Genomic DNA, 23,525 nt, shown 5'->3' with positions numbered 1-23,525 from the left:
CATGACCTAAAAATCCTGCCCTAGATTTTAATCCATCTAATGTTTCCTGGGTAACTATCCTAGTAAGTATCCAGGAGCTGTCCAAGGTCTCCGACTCTGTGCCGGGGTGCAGGGGAATTGCCATTTGGAAGTTGAGACCTCCCGGGCAACTCCCATGGAGATCAGTGCATCAAGACTTCCACAGGGTCCAGAGGCGCATCTTGGATTTTAGGTCGGTCTCTAAGGATACGGAGACCAGGAGATCTGGGTCCCTGTCAACAAGCGGAGGACCGAGAAGAAAAATTAGGAAAGCAGAGGAATCGGTCCTCAAACTAAAATGCTTCTCCGTGATTACACGTATTCCAATGAGCAAAGGTGCAATCATTAATGTGATGTAATCTCATCACCAACTGTGATTGATACATCAAATAAATTACTTCTTGACAGTAATGTGGGTTTTAAAGGAAAGGAGTCAGACTCACAGGAAACAATTTGCTGTCAACTGGCAGTAAGGGCCCAACAGGATATAAATGAAATTCCTTCAGTTGTCACAGTTTAGTGGTTAATAGACACAAGGCTATTTCCATTTCTGTCATTAACGTCTACCTCACAGAAAGACGTCAAAATGTTGAGTATGACAGTTGGAAAGTGGTGCAGCAGGGGAGACTCATCTGAGGCAATGCTGGGGTACACTAAAAAGATCACTTTATCCTATGTCTAACTCAGCTAAGATTGGTCTAGGATTTCTCAATTTTGGTAGTGGGTGTTCAAAATAGAAAGTGTCCTATTCCTCACTGAAAAATTAAACAATAAAGAAAGCACACATTCAGTCATGCTCCCACAAAAGGCTTATTTGATAGATGCCAGGCTGTTGTACGGTACTAAATCGCACACATCAGAGAGACCCCAGAATTAATCCCTGGTCTGTGCACAGTTGGTCAACCTCCAGCACTAAAAGGATATATTGCTAATGCTCCTGTTGCAACAGAAGTAAAGTCTGCCATCCAGGAAATCTTCTCCTGGTACATACAAAACACAGTTACAACACAGGTGATGCAGTATGCTTCTGCTAACTTTCTGGGAAACCCACTTTTTTTTTCCTGAAATGAGGGTTGCCAACTCAGGTTGCATGTATTCCAGGATGTTTCACCATCTGACTTCGACCTCTAAGCATCCTGCCCCCACACTCCAGCCACCGGTCACCCGATACTGTCTGCCGACACCAATTGGGGAACAAACATGCTCTTTATTATTCAGTTGTTGGTCAAACAGTCTTGTTTTTCAGTCACCTTGAATATCATATGCAAAAACAAAAGTATTTAAAGTAAATAGCAAGACAATTTTTTCAAGGCCTCTACTGATTTAGCACTCTGATTGCTCGCAGCAGTGTTCTCGAGATCCATCATTAATTCCTGGAGGCTGCAGTACTATCCAAGAGTGTTGCCAATCCTAGCTGAAACATAAACATCCACTCTCCACATAAACTGCTTTTGAAGCTTGCCTTTCCCCTGAAGAGCTTCCATGGGGTTTAGTGACATGCCTCATGTGCTTTGTAAGCCTTCAAACTGTGACTGCATGAGTATCTCCCCAACTATTCTATCCATTTATCCAGATGGAACAACAACATTTTAATGTTTTTTTCACATTGTGTGTCCTGCTGCCATAGCAGCAGACACTTTTGGCTTATCTCTTGTCACAAAAATCCCTTATGTCCATTCTTGCCAGGCAGCTTCTGATTTATATTAAAAGTTACCTTTTCAAATCTGCAATAAATTAATCTGTACTTTTGAAACAGCTGCTGTCCCTGCTGTTGTTTGTCATAAACATTCTCATCGAGTTGCTTTGCTTCTGCCTGGTGTTTAATAACAATGTATTTATCATCTTGTAAAACACAAGTCAGCTAAATCACGCAATTAATTATTAATTCAACATTAACTGTCAAAGCAAGTTACATTCTTTTGCCACACTGGTCTGACTTTAAGATATTCAGGCGTTTAAGTGCTTTCTTTAGGAGAAATTAAATGATGTTGAGGATCCCTATTCAAGTATTAGTCCGAGGCTTCGTCAACTTCAGCATTTATTGTCCATCCCTAACAGCCATTGAGAAGGTAGCAGTGAGCTGCAGCCCTTGTAGTGTAGGTGCACCCACAGTGCTGTTAGGGAGGATGTTCCAACTTTTTAACCCAGTGACAGTGAAGGAACGGTGATATGTTTCCAAGTCAGGATGGTGAGTGGCTTGGAGGGGAACTTCCAGGTGGTGGTATTCCCATCTGTCTGTTGTCCTTGTCCTTCTAGATGGCATTGGCCATGGGTTTGGAAGATGCTGTCTAAGAAGGCTTCGTGAGTTCCTGCAGTGCAGCTTGTAGATGGTACACACTGTGTGTTGGTGGTGAATGGAGTGAATGTTTGTGGATCGGGTGCCAATCAAGCAAGTTGCTTGGTCCTGTAGGAGCTGCACTCATCCAGGCAAGTGGAAGGTATTCCATCACACTCCTGACTTGTGCCTTGTAGATGGTAGACAGGCTTTGGAGAGTCAGGAGGTGAGTTACTCATCACAGGATTCCTAGCCTCTGACCTGCTCTTGTAGTCGCAGTATTTATATGGCTAGTCCAGTTCATATGATGAAGTCATTATTGACAAAACAAACAGGAAGTGAATGTAATGAACATGAGGCTGACTTTCCTCTTCACTCTATCTTTGGAGTCTGAAAGGCACAATCAAAATTTAAAAAAAACTTAGAGTTCTGTAATGTCAGCACTCCAACCGCAAGGGGAAGCCCTAAACTATGTAAGTGGACAACACCTGGATAAGGTGCATACCCGTGTTGACATCTTAATGAGTGGAATGGTGCTTTCCTGCCCCAATATCTTGCAGGGTTGCACCAAAACAAGCAGGTTAAAGAGCCAGCCTCCATTCACTGGGACATTGGCCAGTTCTGTATATGAGTGTTAGACACCTGAGCCTTCACCCCTCAAAATCCCTCACCTCGCACCCACCTCCATTCCCCTTCCATACCCAATGCCCACTCACCCAGAATCCACAACGGACAGGACTCATGCATTTTATAATAACAATCTGAATCTCAACACTGTTGAATGCCGGAGAGTACTTTATCCATTGAATGTTCAACTCTAATGCATCTGAACACTTTCACAATGCTGGTTAATTTAATGGTCACCTACATTTTCTAAACAAAACCCTATCATTACACAGTGTAAGAGGATACTTAATTTATCATACACCATGATATTATGAAATGAAATTGTCAACACCTTTTGAATGTTTCCCTAATCCAGACAATGATTCATGAGGTACCATGAACCACATCTTCTACCGGGAAGGAACTAACTCCACAGAAATAAGGGTCAGAAATGCCCACCACTATAAGGAAGTATGCAAGACCATGATTGTTGCATGTGGGCTCACTTTCCATATTTTAATATCTTTATCCCGCGCCCTTAAAAATCCCACATGCTGGGAATGGAGGGAGGGCGGAGGGGGGGTGATGGGGGGTGGCGGGAATCCCAGAAGCAGGTCTCGCCCACCATTTTAAAATTCCGCCCCTCCCCCCTCTGTTCCAACGTGGATGGAGACATAAAAATCCGGCCCCATGACTCATATGAACATACAAATTAGGAGCAGGAGTGGGCCACTCGGCCTGTTGAGCCTGCTCCACCATTCAATAAGATCATGGCTGATCTGATTGTAACCTCCACTCTACGTTCCTGCCTACCTCCAATAAACTCAACCCCTTGTTTATCAAGATTATATCTAGCTCTGCCTTACTAATATTCAAAGACTCTCTTTCCACTGCCTCACTGACTCTCTCTCTGAGAGAAAGAAAATCCTCATCTCTGTCTTAAATGAACGATCCTTTATCTTTAAATCGTGACCCTAATTCTTGATTTTCCCAGAAGAGAAAACATCCTCTCCACACCCACTCTGTCAAGACCCCTCAGGATCTTATATGTTTTAATCAAGTCGCCTCTTACTCTTCTAAACTCTAACCTGCCCAGCCTTTCCTCATAAGACAAACCGGCCATTCCTGGTATTAGTCTAGTAAACCTTCTCTGAACTGCTTCTAATACATTTATATCTTTCATTAAATAAGGAGACCAGTACTGTATACAATACTCCAGATATGGTTTTACCAGTGCCCTGTATAATTGAAACATAACCTCCCTACTCTTGTAATCAATTCCTCCCATAATAAATAATAACATTCTATTAGCCTTCCTCTCTCTATTTATAAAGTCCAGGATCCTATATGTTACTTGATAAACTACCAGTAACTACGTTACAAAAATCTGTCATCAATGTGGATACATTGAGAGGAATCATCCCAGATTTGCCCTAAGTGTGGAAGCTGGTGGAAAAACAAGTCATTTTACCCGCTGGCTGCTATGGCGGGTTTTCGTGCCATATCACCCCATGCCCACTTCATTAATTAAGCAACCATAGCAAACATGCCATCTTGCTGGCAGGTGGCCTCAGATTTGCCCTTCACACTGTTATCTTGCTGCTTCCTCACGCAGGGCACCATATTTAAACTGCAGCCATGCACACACTTCTTGATGCATGCAGCCCAGTGCTGCTCTGGTGAAGACATGGCCCCCAAAGCCAAGAAGAGTGCAGCCCACCTCTGATTCAGTGACACATTCCTGGGATGCCTCCTGGATGCCATGGAGGTCATCACAATGTCTTCTACCCCAGCTCTGGCTGCAGCAGGCCCATCAGTCTCACCACTCCAGCTTGGGAGGTTGTGGCAGAAGTGGTCAGTGCCAACGCTGCACACAAGAGGTGGGCCAGGGTAAGGCAATCTCATCACTCTAAACTCACACAAGGCCATCACACATTCACTGGCATCTCACTCACTGCCAGCTCAAGGGAAAGCACCACAAACTGTCTCGCACACACGCTAACATATCCATCTGGCCTCATCATCTCTGGAGACTGCCTCCTCAGCCCTTACTATCTTGACGCCGCTTGCACATCTCAACATGTGTCCCCGCACACACCCAGAGATACGCCCCTTCCCCAGTACAGCCCCGCGCCCTGCAGCCTCATCCCTTGCCTGAGGCCACTTCTCCCCTTTCCCCAAGCGAGCCATAGCCCTGCAGCAGTTGAAAAGCCACCCCCACCTTATGGCTGATCTGGTAGGTAGAGCTCTGCCTGTGAGCCCATCTAAAAGTGATGTGGTGCTGTCTACGAAGCCTGGCACTGACGACCGCGAGTGCTGCCCAAAGCAAGGTGGCTAAACAAACCTCCAAGTCCCGAGCAAAATGTAAGTTACCAGGTGAACGTCGCTTATGTACTGTGTGAAACACGTCGCCATGCAATCACGCTAGCGTGTCTGGATGATTTAATGTGAGGAGGGGTTGATTCTGTTAAGCAGGGCTTATAATGAGATGCTAAAGTACTGAAACATGTGGCGGTGGGAAATGCCACCCACCATTGACGGGTGCAGCGGATGATCACAAGCTGGTTTAATGACGGCATGAAACCAGTTTTTGGCTGTTTTAACATATTGTGCACCTCCCCCTCTCCCCAGCCTGCCATGGCGCCCGACATAGATGCGCATGGAGAAGGGTAATCTTTCCTTGAACTCCATGCTCTCTGTAATCCGTGAGGGTATGCAATCTATAAGCCCATACTCAAAGGTCGCGTGTGCTCCTACCAGACTCTACGAGTATACATCTGCTAAGCTGTCCAATAAGTGTGCACCTTCCGATCCCAATGTGCCAGTGCTCTGTCCGTCATAGGCAAAATTTTGTCCTGCCGCTCAAAGCTACAGCTTTACCCATAGTGCCCATGAGGCTATTGTCAAAAAGAAAGGATGAGGCACTGGCCATTTCATTCTGCTTAGCCTCCCCTCCCCTCCCCTAAAAACCCACCGAGCTCAGCGATGCTACATCCATCTGGAGATGTGTTGCTGACAATGAAACCAACAGTTGAGTATGATCTCAATGCTTATGTGTTAGCTTGAGGGGAAAACAATGCCCAAGACAGAAATGGGTTGGGAGCTAGGACGTAATGCAGCTGATGTGTGCTATTTATTATTAATGAAGAGGAACCTTGAGGGCGTTATGCTGTGTCTGCATGTTCGGGGTCGCAAGGGCCAGGGCTGACCATCATGGGAAACTGATGGTATCAAAAAGGAGGCATTTTCATGTTTGTCAGGAAAATGCGTCGATGGTCATCGTGAGGTGATCTATGCCCATTGAAAGGTCAGGCTAACTGGGGCTCTGCATCCCTAACCGAGAGTGGAGGGTCTCGATGTGATGGGGATTAAGTAATGCTGAAGGCCGAGTGCATTGACCAAATGCTAACACCTTTTGGACGTCCTCGCCCGCCTTGGTCCAAGTCTAGCCTAGCAGTATCACCACTGAAGTGACATACAAGGCATTTTTCAGTTGCTGGAGATGGATCTCCTTGAGGCGCTTTGTCAGACTGAAGGTAAACTGCCATAAACCCACTGAGGGCTGTGGTGCAGCTCCTGCCTCTTGCAGGCAGCCTTAGTGACTGGGATGCTGGAGAGACGCTTGAAGAGGTTGCACCTTTTGTCATAATATACCAGAATGACCTCCAGCAGTTGATAACTCATCTGAGCAAGGGCATATGTCCCCGAGGCTTCATCATCCTCAAAAGGATGAGGACATGGTGAGCAGAATGTGTAAGTACTCAATCTCAAAATGAAGTGGATGAGAAGACTAGCCACACTGGTGGTGTTGTGGGTTCATCATGGAGGGCATTGGCCAACAGGATAAGCACTGCATTTGTCACCATCCTCCTTCTTTGAGTACCTCATGTGCACGCCTGCCTCATCTGGCCTGTGCTATGGCTTCTTCTCTTGCAGCCTCTGTTTCCTGGGACTCATCGCCCTCATCCCTCTCAATGTCCTCCTCATCAGAGGAGACGTACGGCTCCTCCATCGCGGCTTCTGGCAAGTCCTCTCCCCTTTGCAGCACCAGGTTGTGCAAGGCACAGCAAACCGTGATGATCCATGAAACCCTCTGGAGAGTATACTTGAATGCTCCACCAGATGTGTCGAGGCATCGTAATCGCATTTTCACGATGCCAATTGTCTGCTCTACTAATGTTCATGTTGTGGAATGAGCATTGTTGTATGTTCCCATTATGCATGTCATAAGAGGGACCAGAAACTCCCGACCGTAGAAACTTGCAGCATAGAAAGAGGCCATTTCACTCCTCATTCCTCGGTTCTCTGAAAGAGTGGTTGCATTTAGTTTCCCATGCATGCTCCTTGTCCAAAACCCTGTAAGCTCCTCAACCTCAAGCAATTTTGTAGCTCTCCTTCAAAATCATTTATGGAATAAACTTCATACCTTTTCAGGTAGAGCCTTCCAGATTCAGCTAACTCTGGAAGTGAAAATAATTCTCTTCATCTCCCCCTCTATGTCTTTTGCCAATGCTTCTAAATTTTGACCTGTGGTTACTGACCCACTTGCCAGAAGGAATAGTTATCACTGTTGTTCAACAATTCCATTTCTCCCTCATGTTCTCTCTCTCATGGGCGGAACTTTCCGCGCCCGCTGGCGTCGGGCGTGATTAATGGCGTGAGCGGACAATAAGGCGCGATAAGTTTTATGGCAGCGGGACACCAGTTCGCAATCGTCGGCTCAGCCCTCCGATGGTGGACCGCTTTTCCTGCCATCAGACATCGGGATCCTCATTGTAATACATTAGCATATCATTATCAGGCAAGCCTGCCGGAATCGATCCCCCCTGCCCCTGCTCCCGCTGGACCATCCATTCATGGTAAAGCATGCTGATGTGTTTTATAACAGCACATAAAAGGTGTGCACTTGGCCGCCTGCACTTTGAGGGGAACTCGGAGGGGAGTACACATTAACGTTGTGCAGCGCTTGTCAGGGTCACCTGTTGGACTTCAAGTTTCAGGGCATCGGGGGGGGGGGGGTGGGATTAAGGGCAGCCCTGGCGTTGAGGTGACTGGTGGCATGGGGGGGATGGCAGGGGCAGCCCTGCCACTGAATGTAGCACACAAGCATTCAGGGTGGGGGTAAGGTGGGCGAGGGAAGTGGCCATTAGGGAAACCTATATGAACTGATCATTCCTCTGCAACTGAGACAGTTCAGGCACAGCCACATTGATTTGGTTAGGGTTGGGCTCCTAGCTTATCTGCCCACTCAAGCAACACAGAGGCATCAGAGTGCCACCAAATCCTCCAGAGCATTCCCCACTGCCCAGCACAAACTGCAAATTCAGGTGCATTTTAGTGGACTGAAGAACAGTTGGACAACTGCACACGTTGTGCAAACTCCTCGCTAAAACTGGCCATGGAGCAGTCACTGATGGAGGCATTCACAGCCCCGGTTTGGACCAGTATCCCCCATGGTCCAAGCTAACAGGGCAGCCATGCCGCGCACTAATTTCTGGCCATCTAAGTGGTGGCTAACACTCTCCGGGAATCGTCAAGGGACTTCAGGCTTAACCAGGACTGGTTTTTAGTATACCTATGCTAACCACATGTCCCTCTCTTTCATTCTGCAGGAGGAGTACACCAGGATCATAGATAAAAACAAAAAACTGCGGATGCTGGAAATCCAAAACAAAAACAGAATTACCTGGAAAAACTCAGCAGGTCTGGCAGCATCAGCGGAGAAGAAAAGAGTTGACGTTTCGAGTGGGACAGCCAGGATGCAAGAGCGTTTGGATTCGCCAGATCTCGGGTTTCCGACAGGCACAGGGTGCGATTGACTGCACTCACGTGGCATTCAGTTCTCCGTCACAACACACGGTGAACTACATCAACCACAAGGGGTTCATAGAGCCTGGTGAAGTAGTTGTATGCCTACAGAGCATGAAGACGACGGAGAAGAGAGCGACTGATGCTCATGGCTGCACAGAGGCAGGAGCAGCAACCTCAGGAAGGAGGGGTGGCTGGGGCTCCTGCATATGCCACGCAAGAACCACAGCGAGCTGTCCCTGGCCGGCGCCTAGTGACACCCAGGGTCTATAGTCACCGCCTTTCATTCCTGCAGATGACCGAGAACCAGTGTCACCTGAAGACTGCGCATGTCTAGGGAACTGGTCGGTCACATCTGCCAGCTGTTGCAGAATTTGACACCACAGAGACATGGAGGGCATCCACTGCTAGTGGCCGTGAAAGTGACTGCGGCGCTCAATTTCTATGCCAGCGGCTCCTTTCAGGGCTCCACAGGTGACCTCTGTGGGATTTCACAAGCCACCCACCACCCACAAATGCATCCATGAGGTCACAGATGCCATCTTTGTGAGGGCACACAGCTTTGTGCATTTTGCCCAGGACCGGGACAGCCATGATGCAAGAGCGTTTGATTCGCCCAGTATCGGGTTTCCCACAGGCACAGGGTGCGATCGACTGCACTCACGTGGCATTCAGTTCTCCATCACAACACACGGTGAACTACATCAACCACAAGGGGTTCCATTCGCTGAATGTGCAGCTGCTGTGCGATCACTAGAAATGCATCCTGCACGTCTGCGCACAGTTTCCAGTCGGTCACAGATCCCTGCAGTCTTCCAGGGCCCACAGAAGCTGCAGGGATGGCTCCTCAGGTACAAGGTCTACCCACAGAAGCCATGGCTGATGACACCCATGTGGCAGCCTTGGGCTATAGCAGAGCGATGGTATAATGAGGCTCATGCTGCAACTTGTGACTTGGTGGAGCAAACCATTGGGTTGCTAAAGATGAGGTTCCAGTGCCTGGACAGATCTGGTGGAACCCTGCAATACAGCCCACAGAGGGTGTCACGCATCATCATTGTCTGCTATACCCTTTACAACCTGGAGCTTCAAGGGGGACACAAGCTGGCTGAGGACGAGATGGAGGAGCTGCACATCTCCTCTGATGAGGAGGACACCAATGGGGGTGAGGGTGAGGAGGTCCTTGGAGGCGGCAATGACGGGGATGAGGCCCTCGCACTGGCTAAATAAGGCAGGTACGCTTGGGAGTCCCTCACAGCTGCTAGATTTGTGGAGGATGATGACACTATGCAGTGAAGTGACCCCATAGATCCTCACATTGCATCTGTGAATGTTTGACATCAGACTGGCTTATGGCCGCACAAACACCCTTTGTGAGAATACTCCTGTCATGGAGATGCAGTGGAGCCCCTAATAGTCGCTCAATTGCAGGAGGATGATGACGACATATGGTGAGGGCACTCCATGAATCTTCACACAGCCTCTGAGAATGCCTGACTCCTGTCTGGCCAGGGGCAGATCGCTTGCACTCTGTGATCAGGGTCATATCATAGAGGCACAGATATGAAACTTTAGAAGCATCTGATCCTTTGTCCGCCTTCAGCAACTCAGCCCTTCAGGAGCACAGCATCACTGGTCACAGATGCTGGAGAGATGGGAGCCAGCCCCACCTTAAAGGTGCAGAGAGCACACAGAGAGAATGATGGAACTCTGTGGTGCCTGCCCACTACATTCTGGCAGCAATGACCAGCACTGCCAAGGTGCAGGCATCAGTAATGTTTCCAGGGGTTGTGAGGCTGGATCATCACTTTGGTCCAAAGGTTGCACAGAATACAGAGAAGAAGCCCTGGACTGAGACATCTGCCTTTATCTTGTGCAGAAAGGCTTCACATCTGAGTGATAAGAACACTGTTCATCAGAACAAGGAGCCATAGGCAGGGAGACATTCTTGGGAGTTTATTGACAATAGTGAACAGTACGAACAAGCGATTAACACCCATGCCCAGGCTGTGCAACTGGTTCTCCTTAACTTTCCTAACCCTGTCGCTAAGTCTTGGTGCCCCCCCCCGGACATCCACGGCAAAGGTGGAGGCAGCCTGCTGACTGCGACGTCTGTCTGTGATGAACTTGGCAGGTGTCCTCTCCTTGGCAGGAGAGCCGAGGCCAGGAGGTCCCTGGCCTGCTTTCAGGATCCTGCTGTGTGGCAATGGCATCCTCCTTGGCCCGTGGAGTGGAGCTGGAGCTGCTAAGGTCACAGGAAGAGGGGAGTTGGATGGGCCGGAATGTGCACCTGTTTATCCTCTTTCCCTCTGGGTCTCCGGGGGCCCCAGACTGACTCCTTGAGGAGCAGGGGTAGCTGGAATGATATTGAGCTGCCCCACATCCCTCTCATGTACACATGATTGGAGGCCAACTGTGGCATAATTGATGGAATTGAGCCCGCGCAGCTGGTTTAACGGAGCAACAAAAGGTCCATTGACTTCGGGTGGGAATTTCGGGACCAGAAAGTCCTGTCCTCGGTCATGGAAGAAAGTCAAGGCAGGAATTGATAGATTTTTGGATGCTAAGGGAATGAAAGAATATGGGGATAGTGTGGGAAGGTGGAAATGATCAATCATGATAGTAAGAATGTCAGAGCAGATTTGAAAGGCCAAGTAACCATTCCTGCTCCTATTTCTTATCTTCTTATGCTTCTGTCTTTATATTTCTCTCTCTTTCTCTAGCTGGACAGCAGTATGAAGATTCTTGAGCTACAATTGAATGGTAGGAGATAGCTGCAAATTGAGTTATTTTTATTGCCGTCATTTCTTGATTTCTGGAAAGAAACATTCTGTCGCAAATCTTAGAAGCACTGCGTAGCGCAGCTATCAAAAACACTGCCAAATGAATCTACTCTTTAGTGAAGACACATGTTTATTTTTGAAGTGATGTGGCTACAATATAAAAGGGTTTAATTTCCTCTAAGGTCATTTTTAGTACATTGCTTAAAACATTCACAAGTACCTTTTGGCTCAATTTTCCCCACACTCCTTAAATGTTAATGCAGGGGCTCCTAAACCATGTGTCGTGACCCCAGGATGAGCAACTGGGGACACGGCCGAGATCGGCTCCAAGACCTTATCACACGCACGCGTGCGCAATAATTTTTTTTCTGGCCCTGGTTGGTGGAGAGGGGAAGGGACAGAATGAGCTCTGAGGTAGCATCAGTGCCTGCCTTAAGCCCACCCGGTTTTTTTCCTCAGGGGCCCATTTGTTGGGAGGAGAGGGGAGAGTACATTTAAACATCCCCAGGCATGACATCAATCAACAGGAACAAGGATTGGAAAATTTGGTGAGTGGGAGGGAGGTCATGCTGCAATTGGAGGGTTGGGGTGAGAGGAAGGGGCTATGAGGGAGCCCCTGCGCAGAAAATTAATCTCTAATCTGGAGTTGAACAGTTAGGCCCAGTTGAGTACATAAAATAACACTTTCACAGAATAGTTTAAAAACACAGAGTTTCATAGGCATATGATGTATTGTATATTTATCTGTGCAAATGTTAATAATTATATGTTGAGTGTTACTATTCCTGATGTTTTCTTTTTGTTGACGTCTGGGGTCTGGCCAAGGGTGAAGCGTCAAAATGCACAGTGGGGAAAAGTTTGGGAAGCACTCCTTATGGTCCAGAAGGAACATGAATGTGCCCCTGACCCTCACCCCAAGGCCTTGGGGGAATCAGTACCTTCCATCCCAAATTTACAAAATTTGTCCCTGATTTAACTGAACAATCCTTTGCTAATGGAAATAATATGCTTTAGAAAGATTTACATTGCTAAATAATACAGTTGTGGAAAAGTGCCCAGTCCTCCCACCCCCTATTCTGAAGCCAGCATGGAGCCTCAGTCTCTACTGATGACCTGAGATCATCCTCACGGATCCCAGCTCTAGTGTCTCGCCACTTATTTGTGCTTCTACTACCAGGATTATTCCCACACTTGGCCAGCACTCTGCACCATGCTTGCCTCCCCTTTAATGTCAGGGCTAGTGATTCAGGCTGCAGTTAGGGTTCCATGACAGGCCCTTTGTGCTTCACCCAAGTGACCACTCTTAATTTGTACACGCGGTGAGTGAGGAACAGGAGGCTATGCAGGAATGAGCCCATTACAGCTAAACCTGATGGCCGTCAGAGCCATTCCTTAGATAACCATAGAGGGATACTTCGGGCAGGAATTTGCTGCATATAGTGATCAGCATTATGAACTTAGGTTGTTTCTTTTCATTATGCCTCCTCTGAAGAAGCTTAGGACAATCCAAACCATCACAATACATAATAAAGCAAAGTGCAAAATACTGTCCAGAGATCTGAGCAGATTTTCCTTCCATGCCTGTCCAGTCATCTAAGCTAGAGCTGTTTGTTACTTTGGCTATGTATTAATTGGATCTTTTTTTGTTTCAGTTGACATGTTCCAATTTATGCTTTGGCACCTTTTTCAAAATCAATACCTCACAGAGAAAGGCATTTTAGCACCATTTGTACTATTCTAGCATAACAATGAAGGTAAAAATGCCTTGCTATGTAACTGGGCTGCAACAGCTCAGATGCCTTTGTGAAAATTTCCACTGTTCTATATTAGCTAGCAAAACTGTAAATGCTCCCCCCAAAAAAAATCAGCCAGAGAGAATCTACAGGAACTTCCTCAGAGCTTGCTGAGAATGTGTAACTAACTACCACATGGAATAGTTGAGGTGAATAGTATTGATTCATTTAAGGGGAAACAAGTACATGAGGGAGAGAAGAATAGAAAAAATATGTTGATCATGTGTGATGAAGTAAAGTGGAAAGAGGATCTTGTAAAGCATAAACACTAGCATGGGACCTGTTGACACAATGTGTTTGCCATGCTGTAACATTCTAAGTGTTCCAATGAATATGCTGCTAATGCCACTACATATATTGACCAGAGGATTTCTGCTGTGCACATTAGGGATTGAGAGAAAAAAAAAATGACAGTCAAATGGAATCTAGTCATTTCACAAAGAATTTGAAAATGGTGCTGAGAACCACAGGAGGATAAATTAGCCTCAAAATTGTGCCTGGGAATTGCAATGTATCATTATCCCCCAGGCCCAACCCTACCACTCCCACCAGCCCCCTAAACCCTTCAAACTGATGCAGGCCACACACAAACTTCATGCTGCTTGTTACTTATAATGATTGCAGTGTGCAGTCCAGCATTGAATGCACTAATGCGCGGCTGCATGCCTCAGCAGGGGGCTTAAGTTCATGCAATCCTAGCACCATTTAAAACTAGCCTGCACTGCTTAAAGTTGGACTGCATCTCTGAAAGGCAAGATGCATTCTGGCCACAGGAGCAGCTGGAAGTGGCTGAGGAAGAGTTGAAGAGCAGGAGGAACCTGCAAAAATGGCAAAGCAGGCCAGACAGCCTGCTCCAAGGTTCTTGGATGCTGTGATGGAGGCCTTGGTGCAAGAGGTGATCAAAATGAGAGAAGTCTTCTTCCCTCAGAGGGCCAGGAGGCCCTCCAGCAGACACCAAGAAGAAAGTGGGAGTATCTAGATGCTGAGGTCAATGCCAGCAATCCAACTCGAAGACCTGGATGCAGTACCAAAAAAAGCTTAATGACTTCACACAAGTGATCGAGGTCAGAGAATGTATCTTCGTACATCATAACTTTATAATTGCATTATTAGCCTCACATAATGTTGAATTAATAAAATCTGAATTGAAAATTCGTCTCAGTAATGGTGAGCATGAAACTGCCATCGATTGTTGTAAAATACCATCTGGTTCACTAACATCCTTTAGGGAAGGAAATCTGTCATCCTTTCCTGGTCTTGCCTACATGTGGTTGACTCTTAAATGCCCTCTGAAATGATCAAGCCACTCAGTTCAAGAGCAGTTAGGGATGGGCAACTACTACTGGCCTTGCCAGTGATGCCACATTTCATGAGAAGAATAAGTAAATAATTCACTCCTCCTTCATTCACCTGCCAACAATCTTCATCAACCATACCTCATGTCTCACATTTGCAGCCTCTAGCCACCCTCACAGACCTATCACTGATGCAAGCCACATACTCACATCTCACAGCTTGCACACTGCCAGTTATTCAATTGTGGCAGGCATATCACCCAATCTCATTGCATTGTATTCATTGATATATTTCCTTTCTCTTGTGGACAATGTGGTCCATAATAACCAACAGATGCAGTAAAACAGCAATGTGTGTTCCCTGTTGCATGTCCTTACCCCATGGAGGAGATAGTACTGACCATTATTTGATTGGCCATCACTGAGGGATTAGCTAAAACCATCAAGGATGATGCTTAGTCTACCTCCTTAAATCCCAGTTCACACTTATCCCATAATCTGTTATAATGTATAATCTTCAGCGTGCCTATTTCTTTACCTGTCTTCCCTCACCCCAATCCTAATGCCTTTATGTTTCCAGATGCCTTCTGCCTAGCCATGCAGTGGTGTGGGGGCGGGGGTTGGCGGGGGGGCGGGGGTAGTGGTGGGGCGTCAAGGCCTGGATGGAGGAACACTGTCATTCAATCTGATATTTGCAAACACCATCTCAGGCAGAGGCACTGCCCCAAGCTTAGAGGGGAGCTTGGAGGCAGTATCTGCATGTTCTGAGGTGCTGGACGTGAGTCAGCTGCAGCCAGGACGGGGAGAAAAGATAGCGTGGGTACCAGCTCCTTGGTGGGCTGGGTTGAAGTGAGTTTTGCTGAGGAATGCTCAGATGGGGATGTCCTTGGGGCAAAGGCTGATGGACATGCAGGCAGAAATGTTTGCTGCACACTGACAGGCCTGCTGAAATGCCTGCTGTCATTGCCAGTGAGCATGAAGGAGTCCAGCTCCAACCTGGCATAGGGATTTGCACAGAGCTTGGAACCCATTCTTTCCAGTGCGGAAGTGGTTGCCAACTCCATGACAGCATCTGCAGAGCTAACCACGATCCAGCATTTGATGTCTCTGCACTGTAGCACAAGCAGAAGACACACAAGAACACAAGAAATAGGAGCAGGGGTCCACCACGTGGCCCATCGAGCCTGCTCTGCCATTCAATACGACCATGGATGATCTTGCGCTTTAACTTTCCTTCCCCGCTCCCCCCCCCCACTCCCCATGTCTCTTTATTCCCCGAGAGACCAAAAATCTGTCTATCTCAGCCCTAAATACTTCCAATAAATAAATAAAGGAGCACCCACAGTGCTCTGGGGTAGAGAATTCTGAAGATTCACAACCCTTTGAGTGATGTAATTTCTCCTCATCTCAGCCCTAAATGATCAGCCCCTTATCCTGAGACTATGACCCTGTGTCACCTCTCAGCATCTATCCTATTAGCCCCTTCAGAATCTTGAATGTTTCAATGAGATTGTCTCTCATTCATCTAAACACTAGAGAATGTATGCCCAATTTACTCAGCCTCTCATTATAGGACAACCCCCTCATCTCAGGGACCAATCCAGTGAACCTTTGCTGTACTGCCTCCAATGCAAGTATATCCTTCCTTAAATATGGAGACCAAAACTGTACACAGTATTCCAGATGTGGTCTCACCAAAACCCTGTCGTAAGACTTCTTTATTCCTGTACTCCAATCCCCTTGCAATAAAGGCCAACATGCCATTTGTCTTCCTAATGGCTGTACCCGCATGCTAACATTCTGCATTCCTTGCATGAGCACACACGACTCTCTTCGAGCATCAACATTTACACAAGTTTCACACATTTAAAAAAAATATTCTGTTTTTCTATTCCTGCGACCAAAAGTGAATAACTTCACACTTCCCTACATTACATACCATCTGCCACCTTGTTGTCCACTCATTTAATCTAACACCTAACATCTGAGTGCTGCAGTCAAAGATCACACTGAGGTCATGAAATTTCAGCTTGTTGCTCTGCAAGCTCTGCTTAGTGCATTGTACGTTCAGACTGCTGCAATCAAAGCTGCATATTCCAGTGTTTCAAGGGGCTCAGCAGTCCTCCAATAGATTAACTGGGATTGCTGAGGCACCACCCCGGTGCAGTGCTAGTGGCTCCATGGAGAGCAAACCTGCTGTCTTCACTTGAGATGACAGGATTCATCCTCCTGTTACTGCCACTCCACCAGTGCCCTTGTTTTGCCTGCCAGCCAGCCAGCCCAGACCGCTGCCACCCACGCTGAGGTGGTGCAGTCCAAAACCGAGTCTTCTGGCCCCAGAACTGTTTGAGGGTGTCCTGCAAGTTTTGAAGCTGCAGTTCCCCCAGTGAAAGTCTGTGGCTTCCATCAGCCATGCTATAGCCACTGGAGTAGCACTGGAACACCAGGACTGGCAAAGGTACCTGCAAGCCAGGCACTTAGGGTGATTAGTTGAATATTGTGTGGAATAGTGGATATTTTGTTGGATAAAGTTGGTATGGAATGGTTGTTCTGTGGTGGCTTTTATTTCAGGAATGTGGCCTTGATCATGCTGTGATGTTCTGTAGCAAAGGGATGGTAAGGTGCCGAACTTGTGATGTTCTGTAGCAGAGGGATGGTAAGGTGGTCTAATGGAGATCTGAAAACTGGAGTCAAATGGTGCATTGATGGACAGTCCATTCGAAATGCTCATGTGTTGCTGCCTCCTTCCTTCCTCCTTATCCTGTTCTTCCTCCTCTTCCTGAGGTGTCACCAAATTTCTGGTGCAAGAGTCACAATGGCCAGGTTGTCAAGGATTCTACAGAGCACCAGGAATTGGGACACTCACTTCATTAAGCACAGGAATGCTCCTCCAGAACGGTTGAGGCAGGTGCTTAAGCACCCCAAAGATCACATTCCTCATGCCAGCGTGGGATGATTCTGCGGGAGGGGGAGGCGGGGATGGTGGGGAGCCAGGTTTCGAGCAGATATCTCTAGCTAGTGAGCAGCCATCCTCTGGCTCGACCTTGTGGCTGCAAGGTTGCTGGAATGACAGACTGGTGTAGAACTAATGCATCACGACTGCTGCCAGGATAGCGGGCATTTGCTAGTATAATGCGCTGAGCATGGTCAAGGGTCAAATACACATTGAGTGGTTATCGTTGCAATTTCGGTCTACCTCAGCATTGAGATACGGTGCCCATAAGAGGTATGTGTGTAGCCGATGACCCCCCCGCAGCATGGGGAAACCCCAATTACCTGAAAAAGGTACATGCCAACTTCACCTGTTCAGAGAGAAGACAATGAAGTTCCCTCTCCTGTCCTACAGCACCTCCATCATCTCTCTGTTGCAGCAATGGATGGTGAACAGGGTAAGGTTGAGACCTTTGAATAATGGGGATCAGGGATTTCATTCACACTATTAGTTATGCTGCCAGTTGCAGGCCGGATGGACCTGTTGACGAAGACATTAAGGACCATGGTCACCTTGACAGCCAATGGCAGCCCCAACTTCACAAGGCTCTGAGGCTGCAGGTCTGGTTCCACAGAGGTGGCAGATTTCTGTGACCACCTCCTTTGTGAATCATGGATGCTGAACGTACTGTTCCTCCCTTCGGTGGAGGTTGGAGGAGCACTCTTGGAAGATCCTAGGTGGTGAAGGCCCCCCCCCGGCTAAAAGCATTTCTCCATCTCCTCCCACTCCCTCTGTGAGCAGCTGGACTTCTTAGTTGCTGCTGTTGCATCATCCTCCTTTCATGTTGCAGCCCCAGGAAGAATACAACTAAAGCTGCCATGACTGGAAACAAGTGGTGAAGTGCTAGTTTCCCCATATGCTGTGGAGTTTCATCTTTGTATTCAGCCAATTAACTCTATAACTGTAATAAAAAGGCCAAGGCTGGTCAGGAAGGAAGTGGATGATGAACCCAACACAACCAAGGACATAACAATATCTTCTAATTTAATGCATATCACGCATGCTAGTCCAGACACAGCAGTAAGAGAACCTAATCAGAAAGAGAGAGGGATTTCCATGCCCTTAGTGTTGGAGCATGGTACTGTGAGCATTCTTTGATGCTGGAAGGTTGTCATCAAGCCAGTCGTGCTGGTATAATCATTAACTCTTTCCAGATGTACCATCTTGCAGTTCAAGGGGCTCTCATCACTTAATACCAAATGCCATGAGTGATAGATAAGAATGTAGCTTTAACCTGGTTGAAAGTAATTTCTTTGTTCTCTTTCTTTCCACTATACTATTAATTCATTTTGGAAGGAACAACATAATCAGCAATCACTATTGTATGTTGTGAGAGTGAATTCTGACACAAGGGCATCATGTGGAATAAAAGGGGAACTTCTCGAGAGGTGACGAAAGCCCTTATCATTTCCCAGCAGAAAGGTACACTGAGAAATGACTGGTCTTTACCCAATTTGTGTACAAGGAGAAAATTATTAAACATCGATTGCTTCCACGAACACCTTTTCTGAGCCAAAAACCACTGAAGCCTCTGAAACCATCAAGCTAATGCTTACTTTAATAAGCAATTATTGCTTTGAAAGCATAGAAGATAAGGTTCTGGGCCTGATGGAGGACAACGAAGATCAGGATTTCTTTCAACAAAAGAAAAACAGGTCAGCACAATAAAATGAAGATGAGGCATGATGGCAATCTAAAATTAGAGGCGTATAGGGTGATTTTTTTTCCAGATAATTTAGGCAATAAAGAGACTTCAAAAAAGGGATCCTGAGCTGAAGCACTGGTTTAGTGAAAAACACTAAAGGAATTGCAGCTTATACTCGAAGGCCCATTCAAAGGATTGTTAAGCAATTAATTGCCACTTAAAATGCCTGGTCATTAATGGGGCTGCACAACATTTTGGTGACTATTGTTTGACTTAATGCGCTCTCCTCTCGGCAAATAGTTATTTGAGAGTCAACAATCATTGCAAGAGGATTTTGTTCCCCAAACGGATTTTTTTAAATGTGTATGGCTACGGAAGCAGTCATAGTTCAATGTTGAAATTAATAATCTAGTTAATGGCTTCAGCTGATGCAATGTGAATGGCGATTACATCACCAGGAACAGATCTCTCGGGGCAGGAGTTCGGTATGTGGGTGATGGTCTGACGTTGAAAGCCACAGCCACAATTTGAGCTGTTCCTCACATTCCGCTTGTGGAGAAAATGGCCACATTTTCCCTGGCCCGTCCTCAAGCGGATGAGGGTTGGCCAGGTTTTCTGTGGATGGCTGAAACCTGGCACTTTGCCATTCAGGTCAGTTACCAGGCTGTGGTTGGTGATAAAAGCAAAAAAACTGCTGATGCTGGAAATCCAAAACAAAAATAAAAATACCTGGAAAAACTCAGCAGGTCTGGCAGCATCTGCAGAGAGGAGCACAGTTAATGTTTTGAGTCCGTATGACTCTTCAACAGAACTAAGTAAAAATAGGATATGGTAAAATAGATAAAAAATATGGTTGGTGATGTTTGCTGTCAACCAGGAGGTGTGCCATCAAGAGGAGGGGCAGTCGTCAGTTTGTAGGGTGTGGAATGTGTTCCAGTAGGGGCTACAGGATTTCAGACAGGTATATGGATTTGTGTCAATGGGAGTGCTTCGTTAGCTGTCAGCTACTGGTGTCCAGCACTGTGGCCGAACACTCACCCGCAATCCAACACCAAAATACCTAGGATCACTCTTGACTGTGCCAGTAATATCTCCAGAATACTGGAGCCAAGGTTAAGATGAGAGTGAATCTGGTATGGAAACTGGTGGGTACCACGTGGGCCTGCAGAGCCAACATACCAAGCACTGCTCCACTAGCTCTAGTCTACCCAATGGCAGAGTACTACAAAAACAAAAACAGAATTACCTGGAAAACTCAGCAGGTCTGGCAGCATCGGCTGAGAAGAAAAGAGTTGACGTTTCGAGTCCTCATGACCCTTCGACAGAACTTGAGTTTGAGTCCAAGAAAGAGTTGAAATATAAGCTGGTTTAAGGTGTGTGTGTGGAGGGCAAAAGAGAGGAACGGAAATCTTGTCGCAGAAAAGAACAGAACTTCTTCAAGGAGGTAGGCATTTCTTGAAGAGCAGTGGCAGTCAATTAAACACAGAGATAAAAACAAAAAAACTGGGAGTTCCTCTCTTTTGCCCCCCACACACACACCTTAAACCAGCTTATATTTCAACTCTTTCTTGGACTCGAACTCAAGTTCTGTCGAAGGGTCATGAGGACTCGAAACGTCAACTCTTTTCTTCTCCGCCGATGCTGCCAGACCTGCTGAGTTTTTCCAGGTAATTCTGTCTTTGTTTTTGTTTTGGATTTCCAGCATCCGCAGTTTTTTTGTTTTTATATAGGCAGAGTACTACAGCTCACTCTGACTCAGGAGCCGCCACACAAATGTGGTAGGTACCCACCCTCAGTAAGTCATGAGGGTTATTTATGGGACACTGAGGCCAACACAGCTGGAACAGAGTGGGCACATACTGAACCTCCTGATGTCTGCAGGGAAAACATCCTTCTCAAAGAACATCACCGGCTGACTTAAAGGTTTATCGCTTTTTACTGTTCACTTGCTGTGGAAGGCTTCATCAGGGCTTTCGAAACACATTTGAAGACTTTCTTGTCAAGTCTTCAGCAATGCCCGGGCAACATTTATTCCAGAAATGCACTGAAGACTTCATCCAAAAAGACTGAGTTCTGTGCTACTCTAGTTTATTGAGCACCTTGTTATAGGAGTCCCCAGGATAAAGGGAGCGCATTGTCATGGGCAACTTGAAATGGGTCCTCCTTGGCCTTCAGGAGGAATAGGATGAGGATATGAGGCCAGACAGAGCAGCCCTAGCTGCAGCAGGTGAGGATAGGAGGGTGAGATGGACTCCTTCCCACCTGAAGGTACAAGGCAACCCTTCTAACCTCCCCCACCAGGACCTCCAGTGCTACATCTGAGAATCAGTGCACCCACTAACTCAGCCAGCCTGAAACCTGTGGCTGTGTGTCAGCTGGAACACTCTATCTATCAGTGCTTGAGTGCAAAACCCAGAAGTATTGGTTTTAAAGGTGAAGCTTGTTACAAGCTAATAATTTGAAATGCTTTGGGCTGTGATGCTTGGATTAAAACAGCCAACCAAGGTCAAATTATGATAATCAGCAATTGCATACTAAAACTGGACTTTCAAACTGGTGAATCTAACTAGCGCTATATCCATTTCATGGCGTTTTCACCCTTTCACAAAAATAACTGTCCTAAACTACAAAGGCAAGGAAATTCAGGTAAACATTTATAAATCATTGGTTAGACCTCCACTGGAGTAGTGTGGCTAATTCTGGGCATGGTACTTTAGGAAGGATGTGAAGGCCTTGGCTATTTACTAGAATGGTACCAGGGATGAGGAATTTGCAATTATATGGAGATTCTGGAGAAGCTAGGGTTGTTCTTCTTCAAACAGAGAAGGTTAAGAGTAGATTTAATAGTGATGTTCAAAATCATGAATGGCTTTGATGGAATAAATAAGGAGAATCTGTTACAATGGCAGAAGGCAGAGGGTGAGTTTTAAAGTGATTTGCAAAAGAAGCAAGGATAACAGGAGTAATATATATAGAGAATTGTTATGATCTGGAATGAGCTACCTGAATGGATGGTGGAAAATAGATTCAGTAGTAGCTTTCAAAAGAGAATTTGATAAATGCGTAAAGGGAAAATATTCACAGGGCTACGGGGAATGAGCAGGGGACTTGGAATTGAATAGCTTTACCAAAGAGCTAGCAGGGGTATGATGGGCCAAATGGCCTTCTTCTGTACCATTCTATGATTCCATAATTTTAGTCAGTGCCTGAAACAGAAAAGATCTTTTGATGTTATGAATGAGAATATATTAACTTTTATATATTTCCTTTTAAATAGCAGACCATTAATTGTAACATTACTGCCATACTAATTAATGAATAATAGTCCCTTTGACAAAATAGGCTCCAATTAAACAATGTGACATTTATTGTGGCAAGCTGAATGTTCGCTCTCTAAATTACCCCACTTTTTCTTTCTTACTCATTCACAACACCAGTGTGTTGAGAGTTGGTTAGCTGTTTTAATCCTAGCATCACAGCCCAAAACATTTCAAATGATTACCTTGTAACAAGTGCACCTTTTCATCAGTGCTTTCACTTAATCGGGTATTTAAAGGTCACATCCCTCCAGGTTATAATCGTTGATTGAAGAGTTGACAGTACACTTCCTAGATGTTTGGTGAAAAACAATCTTTAACTTTTCCTGCTGACAATACTTTTGACTCATCATAGCTGTCACACTACTTCAATATCAATAGAACGACATTTATTGTTGACCTCCTTGGTGTCCTAATTAACAAGAAATGGGAAATTCAGGGAAATATGCAACAGCTCAGTCAGCATCTGAATGAGAAATATAAGTTTGCATCTCATTGGAACTTGTAACGGTAGAAAATGGTATCAGCTCCATAGAACTGATAGAAGCAAGGGGAGCGGAGAATAAAAGGGGAAACTTAAGATCAGGCAACAGAAGCCCTTTTAAAAGGCCTAAGCATAACAAAGAGGTGAAGGCTTCTGTTACCTCTGGACTTGAATATTCCAATGCTCACTCTTCTGACTAACCTCTCCCTTTACACTCTTTGCAAACTTGTGCTCATCCAAAATTCTTCTGACCCTAACCCTAACATACACCAAGTGGCAGGTACCCATCGCCCCTGTGCTCACTCACCTCCATTGACTCATGGTCCAATTGTGCCATGATTTTAAAATTCACCTCCTTATGATCAAATCCCTCTGTTGTCTTGCCCCTCCCTATCTCTGTAGCTCCTCCAGCCAGACAATTCTCCAAAAATTCTGCGTTCTTCTAATTCTGGCCTCTTGCACCATCTCCCTGATTCCCACAATTGGCAGTCAGGCCTTCTAATGTTTAA

At 46.2% G+C, this 23,525-nt stretch overlaps 1 protein-coding gene across 2 annotated transcripts in view; it reads right to left on the bottom strand.

Moving 5' to 3' along the window:
- lingo2 (leucine rich repeat and Ig domain containing 2) overlaps positions 1-23,525 on the bottom strand; it is a 262,000-nt gene that overhangs the window by 11,888 nt on the left and 226,587 nt on the right. Inside the window, exon 1 of one of the 2 annotated variants that reach the window (XM_041186410.1) lies at positions 1,070-1,201. The exons of the other annotated variant lie outside the window; for it this stretch is intronic. The gene's annotated coding sequence lies outside the window, so the exon portion shown is untranslated. Of the gene's footprint in view, positions 1-1,069; positions 1,202-23,525 lie in introns of those variants that run through there. 2 annotated transcript variants of the gene reach the window in all.

The sequence above is a fragment of the Carcharodon carcharias genome, chromosome 4 (genome assembly GCF_017639515.1).
Source record: "Carcharodon carcharias isolate sCarCar2 chromosome 4, sCarCar2.pri, whole genome shotgun sequence".
In the NCBI taxonomy this organism is placed as follows: domain Eukaryota; kingdom Metazoa; phylum Chordata; class Chondrichthyes; order Lamniformes; family Lamnidae; genus Carcharodon; species Carcharodon carcharias.
The sequence above is the reverse complement of the archived record's forward strand: the minus strand, read 5'-3'. Positions and strand labels throughout refer to the sequence as shown.